Source organism: Canis lupus, chromosome 7, assembly GCF_048164855.1.
Source record: "Canis lupus baileyi chromosome 7, mCanLup2.hap1, whole genome shotgun sequence".
NCBI classification, from domain to species: Eukaryota; Metazoa; Chordata; class Mammalia; order Carnivora; family Canidae; genus Canis; species Canis lupus.
The window spans coordinates 47,436,532-47,447,364 of NC_132844.1; the positions used below are offsets into that span (position 1 = coordinate 47,436,532).

The window sequence follows — 10,833 nt, forward strand, 5'->3', positions numbered from 1 at the left end:
TGTGTAATTTTAAATGCTCTTTCTAAGAATTCTATAAAGTCTATAAAGTAGCTATTTTATAGGAATTACCATCTTCAATTAAAATATAAAGTAACTGAGACTCAGACATGCCAGAGATCACACAATTGGTTAGTGGCATTTTTCATTCATGCATTTCTCTAGGCCATCTGAGTGGCATTGCTGAGCAACACAATCATTGTTCCATTCAAGAAAAGTCAACTAGGGATCCCTGGGTGGCGCAGCGGTTTGGCGCCTGCCTTTGGCCCAGGGCGCAATCCTGGAGACCTGGGATCGAATCCCACATTGGGCTCCTGGTGCATGGAGCCTGCTTCTCCCTCTGCCTGTGTCTCTGCCTCTCTCTCTCTCTCTCTCTCTCTCTCTCTGTGACTATCATAAAAAAAAAAAAAAAAAAAGTCAACTGCATTCTTTGTGCCAGACATCAATTTAAGGACTGGTGATCTGCCTGAAAGGACTTTTGATCTCATGGAGCTCTTAATCTGTAGGGAAGAAATATAATAGATAACTACTGGAGGAAAAAAGTTACACAATTAAATTCTAGTAGTCCTATGAAGGGAACAGATTTAAGAGTTTTCAAAAGAATGGAAAAGTGTATTACAGGAACCTAATCTGGACCTGGATGTCAGAGTAGTCTTCCTCATGGAGCTGAGCTTTACCCTAAGATCTGAAGACAGGAAGGAGTTAGTGCACTGAAATGGAGGGAAAAAAAAAGAAAAAAAAAAAAGAGATGGAGGATTTGGGTGGAAAGCATTTCAAAGAAAAGGAACAGTATGTGAATATATGCAAGACCCTTAGGCAAGAAGGAGTTTCGGTTTCTCCAGGAACAGAGAAGGCCAATCTGCAGGAACATCATGTTCATGAGGATGCAGACATACCATGGGACAAGGTGATATGGGTCAGGAGTATCAAGAAGAATCTGAAACCGTTACAGAGTTTTAATTAGGTAAGTAATAGCATTTGATTTATAAAGATTTGGAAGATGCATTATAGAGAGGCAAAAGTGGAAGGTGTAGATGTGATTACTGAAGAATAGGTAAGCAATGATGGTGGTTTAGATGAACCTAATTAATCTCTCTTTCTTCTTTCTCTTTCTGCCATACAAATCCTGCACTCCAAAGTAGTTTCTCCTATCCTGGCAACAGCACAGCCTACAAACCTTTAAAGCATTGGGATTCAACTGCCTTTCAATGCAAGATAACTGGACAAGAGTCACAAAGATACAGTTCTTAGGGGCCTAAAGTAGAAGTCACAAAAGTGGATGTTACAGGTAGCAGTGTGCCAGTGAAGGGAAGGTGTTTTTAAAACTTCATTTTCTAGGGGATCCCTGGGTGGCTCAGCGCTTTGGTGCCTGCCTTTGGCCCAGGGTGCGATCCTGGGGTCCCAGGATGGAGACCCGCGGCCAGTTCCCGGCGTGGAGCCTGCTTCTCCCTCTGCCTGTGTCGCCGCCTCTCTCTCTCTCTCTCCCCCCCTGTCTGTATATCATGAATGAATGAATGAATGAATAAATAAATAAATAAATAAATCCTTAAAAAATTAATAAAAATAAAATAAAACTTCATTTTCATGAGTATGTGATGTGGGTCTGCTCGTGCACAGGGCTCCTGCCAGGGAGCCTTGGGTGTCAGAGTCGCCTGGCTGAGCAATACAACTTACTGTTTTTTCATCAAAGATAAGCCAGTTACTAAGTGTGTGCTAAGTAGCTGAAGGAACTAAGCTGCTAATAAGTCCAGGAGTGTTAAATACAAGCGGCTAAATGTTGAGGAACCATCATCACCAATGACAGCCCTAGTTTTAGAGTAGGAGAGTAGGACAGGTCTATTCTAAAACTAAGGCTGTCATTGGTGATGGTGGTTCCTCAATATTTAACCGGCTGATATTTAACAATCCTGGACTTACTAGGTTAATAATCGCATGGCAAATTCAGTTTTATGGGCAGCCCGGGTGGCTCAGCGGGTTAGCGCCGCCTGCAGCCCAGGGCGTGATCCTGGAGACCCGGGATCAAGTCCCACGTCGGGCTCCCTGCATGGAGCCTGCTTCTCCCTCTGCCTGTGTCTCTGCCTCTCTCTCTCTCTCCGTGTCTTTCATGAATAAATAAATTTAAAAATTTTAAAAAGAAGATTCAGTTTTATACCAAGGATACTGTTAAGTTTTTTAGTAACTAGATGGAAATGAGACCGCCAAGGCAAGCGAGGGTCCAAGAACAGATTTTATTGCAGGCACCCTCGGGCGAGGTTCCACGACTCACGGGGGAAAGAGAGTGAGTGGAGGAAGTCGCGCCAAGACAAGGTGGTCGGGGGTTTACATAACGTTGTAAGGCAGAACGGTTTCCTATTGGTTGGCTCATATGCAAAGGAAGGATTGCAATCCAACCAGTCAGAGTGACCCTCACTATGCAAAGGAAGAATTGCAATTCGACCAGTCAAAGGTGACTTCCTCCTCTGGGGTTTGAAGGGCATTGGGTTCGGTTGGGGAAGTCCAAAGGAGAGGTGTAAGGGTCTGCTCAAGCTGTCGTCCCAAGTGGAGGTGGTGACAGGAACCTCAGCCATTTTGGCGTATCCGCCATCTTGAGGAGTTTCCCTTCCCGCCTGGCCCCAACAGATGTGGGAGATCCAGGGAAGGCGCTCGCAGCAGAGGCCCAGCCCGGTGCACAGCGACAGTCGCAAAGGCGCAGCCGGCTTGCAGTCACGCCCGGGCGGGGTGCGCAGGGCCACGGTGGCGGCAGCTGCAAAACGAGCCAGCGGCCCGCGTGGCCATTTTCCGGTGCACACAGAAAGGCCTGTTGGTGTCCTCACCTTCACCCTCCCTTCCGGGAGCCCATGGCGGGGGGCGGGGGAAGCTTCCCAGGCGGGCTGAGTGGGCCGCGAGAAACCCGCCGCGGGCAGCCCGGGGACAGGCCCGGCAGCACCCGGCCTGCTCGCCTGTAGGTCAGCCCTGATGCTGGAGGCCGGAAGCCGGCAGCCGGAAGCCGGCTGCAGCTCCCCTCCCCCACGCACCACCCCTGCTCCCAACAACCACCGCGGGTGGAGGAGGGCGGGGCCTACCCAGCCCCTCGGTGAGAGAGGAGCCTGCGGCAGGAGCAATATGGCAGCCCACACGAGCCACGATGGTGCCGGGGGAGTGCTGCCTGGAAAGCACGTTGTCAATCCAGGCTTGTCAGTGTTTCGGGTGATTTCATCTTGAAGGTCACGTGCGAGACGACAGACACAGGACGGGAAATTTTAAGACTTTGGAAGGCCACACGTCATTGCTCAACATAATAGAGCGAGAATTAGAAACTAAATGAAACTACACCAAATGCTTCATTACGTTCTGGAACGTTCATGGAAGATGTTTTCATCGTGCTAATGCACAGATACAAGTATTAAAATCAGCAGCTCGAGGATACCCATTCTGTCTAAAAATGAATCCTCCTGTAAGACTAAGTTGGCCTCAAGGTGCTGGGGATGATGTTCATGTAATGAACAAAACGCGAGTCTAAATCGTGACTGAACATTGAAATGAAGAGGAAAGAAGAGAAATGCCATTGAAGTTCTGCGGGACCCAGGAAATTTGACAAAAATCCCCTACCCCTGGACAAGCAGAGCAGGACTAACTCCATTTTGTGCTGCCCCCGCCACCTCCTGTATCGCCCCCAAATGACCTGCTCATTGCTTAGGGCGCTGGCACACCTATCAGAAATCGGCGCAGTGATAGGCCAGTTCAAATGGATACTTTAGGGTAAAATGTAATTCAATCGGCAACCTGCTTGTGGACGGACATGACTGTGCAACTTTCTACGTATCCCATTGGCCACTGGCCCCTATAAAGCTACTAAGCCTCTTAGTCTTGGGGTCCAAGTCCCTGCTCCACTGTGTCGGGTATACTTGGACCCAAGCTCGAGCTTGTAAATAAACCCTCGTGTGCTTGCATCGGTGTCAGCTCCTTGGTGGTTTCTCAGATTCCCGATCTTGGGCACAATAGTACCTATCAATCAATCTCTTCTGTCTCCCTGATCCAAAAGTTTGTTGCACTTAAGGATTCAGTCATTTTATCCAGAGATGATGACAATAACAGGACTAACATAAGAGAAAACGTATCTCATGAACTGGATGATCTGGAATGCTCTTCCCAAGCACCATCCTCTGGAAAGGTAGCACTGAATAAAAAGAACCAATGGAGAAGAGCATGAAGTAAGAAGCATTCTGGCAGATTCAGAGTTAAACACATATACATGACCAAGAAAAGCAAGAATAAAATTACTAGTTTGATCATTCTATTGCCAACACACCTTTAAAATGTCCTAAGTGATATCTCGGGAAATTTTAGTTGATCTAATATCTTTAAGCTGGAAATTCCTTTGAAGGTATCATTTTAAATCGTGGAAGTGTACAAATAACACTCTTCTGGTTGTAAATAGAGCCTGTCATTTTTTCTCGAGATCTTACTGAGATACAGCTAAAAGAACTGGAAAATGATCCCTTAAATATTACTTTAAATACCTCTGGCTGGGGATGCCTGGGTGGCTCAGTTGTAAGTGGCTGGCTTGGGCTCAGATCGTGATCCCAGGATCTTGGGATCTAGCCCCTCCTCCGGCTCCCTGTTTGCAGGGAGCCTGCTTCTCCCTCTCCTCCATGCTAGTGCTCTCTTCCGTTATCTCTCTCTTTCTGGCTCTCAAGAATCTTTAAAAAAATATACTTCTAGCCTAACTAAATGTGAATGGTGCAATGTCTGAAAACTAGGATAATATTTCTACAGATGGTACACCCATTTATCAAAGGCTAAGAATAAGCCTGCAGAGAATAAGGATAGAGTTTGGAATAACTGGAAAGAAGTAAGTTAACTATTCTGGAAGAATAATATATTAATTTTTCAAGCTGGCCTGATCCTCTACAAATATGATATTTGAAATTATTATTACTAACATTGACATACCAAATAATGTTTCTAATTTGTCTGTGAAAATTTCCTTTCAAGAAGCCAAGAGCAGATGTGTTGCCTATGAAGGGAACATCAAAGGAAGGTGTGTACAAAAAGAAAACAAAATTGTAAATGTATTATTTCAATCTAAAATGTGACTTTGAAATAAACCATAGTTCCAGTGTTTTGATGAGGAAGAAATTAGAGCCATATCATTTCCACTGGACCTAAAAAAAAAAACAAAAACAAAAACCTGATAGTATATTAAGCACCTCCAACTAAAGGATGCTGTTACTAATGAGGTCCTGCACTACCTCATCATTCAAAAAAATTTCTTATAAGGGTAAGAATCTCTTAATGAAATTATCACAAATTTTTATTTGAAGTAAGTTAATTTTCCACTAAGCTTTTAGCAAGTCTTAGCTTTCTATCACATTCTGTGTATTTACTTTCTGGTGTCAAATTGTCTGGGTTTTGAATTCTAACACTACCACTTACTGTGTGACATTAAGTATAGTTAATCTGTCTCTACCTGTGTTTCCTCACTTTAAAAATGAAAATAATAATATTTGAATAAAAGAGTTGCTGTGAGAATTGAGTGAGATAGTTTATGTCAAGCCCTAGGACTAATGCCTCCTATATGTGAAGTGTTCAATAAATGCTAGCCTACTATTCTGTTATTGTTACAGTGTTTTAACCCTTTTTTTTAAAAAAATGTTACTACTTTAGATCAGGTAATGATTTGTTGAGCAAGTACAAAAGTATGATGTCATTCATTTACTTCAATATTCTAAATACCCCTCACAAAAATTGCCACCATTACCATCATCATCATGTCTCTTTTTATGTGAGGATATGGTTTTCTCTAATCCAAAATAGCTATCAAGATATTATGTTACAAATTACTGAGAATCAGAACTCTGTCCCTCTTATCTGCAGAAAATCAATTGTTATCTGATTAATCAAAAGATCATTATGAATAACCCCAGCTCTCACCACAATACTTTTTATTTTTCTTTTTTTTTTTTTTTTTTTAGAAACTGTTTTCCAACCTTATTTCCATTTTCTTTGCCTTTGTAGAAGAGCAGCTTAAGAGCGCTCAGTGGTTGTTCCTACCCATTCAGTAGCCTGAGCTGTGGGAGCTGCAGACCAGTCTTCAGTGGCCTGCTGAGCACTCCAGTCTTCAGTAGGGAACTGCTGAATAGTCACAGAGGGTACCTGCATGCCTTCAGACCAGTCTGCGACTTCAGGTTGAGTAGCAGTGAATGCAGGAGCTGGAGCAGTCCATTCACCCTGATAATATTTAAAGCAAAATTAAACATAAGCATGAATAACTGGGAGAGAAATCAATTTCGTTTTGTCCATAAATTGAAGGCCAATTAATTGTCTACAATGTCAAAACTGCAAACAATCTTGTATTACCATAAAGACATATTTCTATGAGGTAAAGAGTGTAAGTCAATAACAGAATAGCTATGCTTAAATCTTCCCTGTTTTCTTAGGAGGGACATTAACATAAGAAATCAAATTTGCAATTCACCAAGAAGTACATGGCCTATATTGTCAAAGGAATTTATTACACACAAACAGGTCTATAATTTTTCCTCTAAAAAACAAAAGGATGGATTATATTTAGGTAAAATCTTGCATTAATAAACAAAGAAATTGACAAGGATTGGAAAATACCACCTGAAGTCTAAATAATTCAAAAGACATAAAACCTCCCACAAATAACTTAAATTCTTAAATCCACGATAGAATATGAGGAGGCATAGGGAAATGGTTCAGTACAAAATACAAGGCAGGTAATCTTCCTTTTATAAAGCTGGCAAATATAAACATGTCACAAATCTACCAATCCTCTGCCTCACTTTCCAAAATTCTACCTCTAGTAACAATATTTCAAAATCCATTCTTATTGCTCAGTTTGATGGCGCTTTCCATATTGTTTTATTTTACCAGATTTTTTAAAGGGTTTTAGGATTTGAAGTCAATAAAATCACAAGTAGATGCTTCTGATTTTTGTTTTATATGTCAATCACTCTTTCTTTATTGTTGTTTTATTGTGTTTTGTATTGTTTTTGTTTTATTTGCTACCTAAAAGCCTTTGTCAAAGCAAAAAGGTGATTTCCACATTTTCTAGGATACCATGTATATTAAAACACCCTTAGGTTATCAAACTGTTGACAGGATATAGGAAATTTCTCTTTAAGCTACAATTGTGGACTGTGAGAACAGCAGGAGAACCAATATATCTTAAAGCCCCCTTTTGTTTGTCTTAGTCATCTCTGCCTTCTAATCTCATTAATCTAACCGAGTAATACTGGTTCTGGTTTGTTTGGCTTTTTTCCTAAGATGAAAATAAAGGATATTGTCTTTTGATATTTAGTACAAAGCATCCATCTTAAGAAGATCTAGGCAGAGAGGCTTAACATTAAATTATCTATATTGCTGGTTCTCAGAGAGGAAATGTGGCTAAAGTCTCTATTACTGTTCTTACATCTTCCTGTAAAAGGGAAGATCCATGGAGATGGGACCCACTGCAACCACTCTAGGAAATGGCTCCTTTACTTTTACATCAGTCCTGGTAATCAGTGACCAGTGACAACAAATACAGAGAAGTGTGTAAAATAAATAAATTATTATCAAGAAGACAACCAGTGCGTGCCAAGAATACAGAATGCACCTTGACTGTAGTGGTAAATGCTAAGAAAAATCCCTGTCATATGAACTAAGGATCTCAACAGCAAACCCAATCCTAATCTCAGCCAACTTTTTTACCTGCAATCACAAACAGTAAAAAACCCAAAACAGTGAATATGGAGAACTGAATGTTATAACCTCTTATCTTCTCTTATAGTTGTATGATATAAAAACTCTAATAATATTATTACATTAGTGTGTCATTTCTTTTATGACCCCAACTGGATACATTCCTTATATATATAACCAGGTAGCTTAAAATCTGTTTAATTCATTGCCCCAGGCACAGAATTTTGTCCTAGATCTTAAAAGCTAAGCTCATCCAGTTCAAGGTAGAAGTTTATAGGCTTCTGGCAATAATTGTTGTGTACTAGATGATGTTAATGAGGGAGACAAATTAGGAACTTTATTGAGAACTCTCACCATGAAGACTAGGGGAAAAGGGGGAATTTATTAAAAATATATTTATGTTATAATAAGATACAATAAAAAAATAGGTAAAAGAACTTTTTTAAAAGGGACAAATTAAATTCACAATTAGGATTAAATATTAAGAGTTAAAAATACTGAAATAAGACATGAACTTTGAGATGTTAAGTCTATGCCAATAGAATAAAAAAAGAAAAGGAGTGCAAAAGAGATAGTGGATTTTTTAAATGTGAATTTAAACTAGAAAATGTAAAAATATGTAGGATTCAGGTTTAGCAACAGAACAAAGTACTAAAAAAAAGTAAATAATAGTAAAACTACAACAGTAGGATGGGAAATATATTTTTGAAACAATCAAAATACTATGAGAACTAGAAAAAATGTAAGACAAAAAAATTAAAATACACAAAAGAGCAGAAATAAAATACTTGAAATCTAACTATAATTAACATTTCTCAAGTCCTTTCAATTTGTTAATGTTCTTCATCATGGACTAGACTGTGGTGTAAATTAAAATTTCTATTTCTTTCTGTCTATATTGTAATTTCAACTTTATGAATGGCTGCTCCTAAGTAACCTGTTGGCTTTTAACTATGATTGTCTCATTTCTAAAACAGAGGTGATAATTGTACCCCCTCATATAACCTTAGTAAAACTCAAATGAGTTAATTCCTATAAAAAGCTTATAACAGTGGGCAGCCCAGAGGAGAAATGGATTCTGTCTCTTAACGGGGGAGTAGCAATGTCACATTGCAAAAGAGAAGGTGAGGTACATGTTGTGGCCATCTTTTGAAACACAATCTGCCACAGAAAAAAATACATTAAAAACATGTAACAATGGTTACCAGAGGGAGTGGGTGAACACAGTGTATGAGATAGAATATGAGAAAGATGGAAGAAATATGTAACTTTTCCTTGGGACTAGCTACGTCATTTATGCTCCCTAATCTCCACACCTGGAGAACACCTCACTCCACCTTTAGGCTTACATTTCCCAACAAAATGACTGAAATTCCAACAAGACATCCTTGCATGGTTAGGCCATTCTTTTGGAATCATACCACAGTTCAAACATTAAAATCACTGTATGTGTTCATCCTAATATACTTGGTATGCTTCTTATAAGTTATAAGGTGAGGTGAGAATTTAGAATCCTCTAATCATCTTCTTTATAATTATGTCATATATATTCTTTATAAATAATATCATGTTATTTTTAAAATATTATTAAAATATCTGATGCTTAAATATATTCAAAATAAATATGTGCCACTGTTCATGTTATTACCATCTGGCAAGATTGATGCCTACCTGCTCTTTGCTCAGACAAAACTTAAAGAAGATCCTCATTTTAAATTCAAAAATCTCCTAATACATGGTCCTTGATTCAAGCGTGTAGAACTCAAGGCAATAATTCTAGCCTCCCTCTGTCCCCAAAATGCATGAAATAAAACCTCAAATATAAAATCACAACATCCCTCACATTCATTTGGGTAACAAAGCAGCTGAGGCATACTATCACTCCCGGGATAGAACTAGCCTCTATCACCCTATAAGGATCCTTAATCCTATTCAGTTCAAAAACCAAGGTGCCAGGGAGCCTGGACAGAGCCTATGAGAGCCTTCTAGGACCCATCTTTGTCTCCTCAAGTCCTGCCTCCCAAGTGCCTTTGCTAACCCAGTGCATGGTTAGATCACATGTATTGTTTTGATAGCTGGATTTCTGGGCCATTTTTTTGGTCAGAAATCCTTTCAATAGCTTTTCAAAGATGCCATGGAGTAATGTAAGCAAGTAGAAAAATAAGGTTGAAATAAGCAGTCGTTGTGTACCAGAGTATATCACATTGAATCCACCTCCAAAAAACATCAGCTTGCAATGAAAGCCCACTTTGGCTCTTTTAGGAAGATTTGATGATACACATGTGCATTCTTGACTCAAGTGACATCATCTTATCCTTATTTCAGAGCATAATGAATTAATCTAAATTTTACAGTTAAAGTAACTTTCCAAAATACATAACATGTCAATTAGCATACTAAGGAAGAGATTTTTTGGTTTGTTTTCATTTTTTTTAACTCATTAAGGGTGCTTTCTCACTTTATAGATGAAAGGAAAGTCATTAATATAATGCAAAGTGTGACCATTTGGTAAGGAAATGACATGTTGCCTAGGAAATTCCATGCTTTCCTTTGTGGCCATATCCACCACTGAGCTGCCATCCCTTCTATAGTATCTATCTTTTCAAATATTTTCCTTTAAAATAAATCTCATTATGTCCAATACCTAGGCCAAATCAACCATTGCAGTATATAATAATTTTCCCATTCTTTCTGATAGGTGCATTTCACCATGACAAATACTACATCTGGTGTTCAGTTACAGCAACTGGAAATGTAACAATCTTTACACCACCTCCTAAACTAATCAGGATGCTTAATGGCTTTTTAGATACAAGTGGATGCAAGATCACAATGTCCCAATAAGCTCACACAGTAATTTTCCTCTTTTCTTTTTTTCCTCTTTCTTCTTTTTTAAAAATAAATCTGAAATTTAAACCAAAAAAATCCATCAAAATGTTCTAGAAAAAGAGCCACATTACTACCCATTTGTCAGCCTAAATTATATGCTTCTATCACCCTCCCCACCTTGAAAATAGACTCTTTAATAAACACAGGAGGAAAAAATAAATAGGTTAACCAGGAGAAAGGTCATGCCTTGTCTGTTGTAATACAGTCTGATCACCCAAAGTGATTGATTTCTTAAAAGAATCCATATCTGTGGCTCTT

At 39.4% G+C, this 10,833-nt stretch overlaps 1 pseudogene; it reads right to left on the reverse strand.

Moving 5' to 3' along the window:
* LOC140636814 (proteasome subunit alpha type-1 pseudogene) overlaps positions 1-3,257 on the reverse strand; it is a 121,143-nt pseudogene extending 117,886 nt beyond the window's left edge.
* Between the last annotated feature and the right edge of the window lie 7,576 nt (positions 3,258-10,833).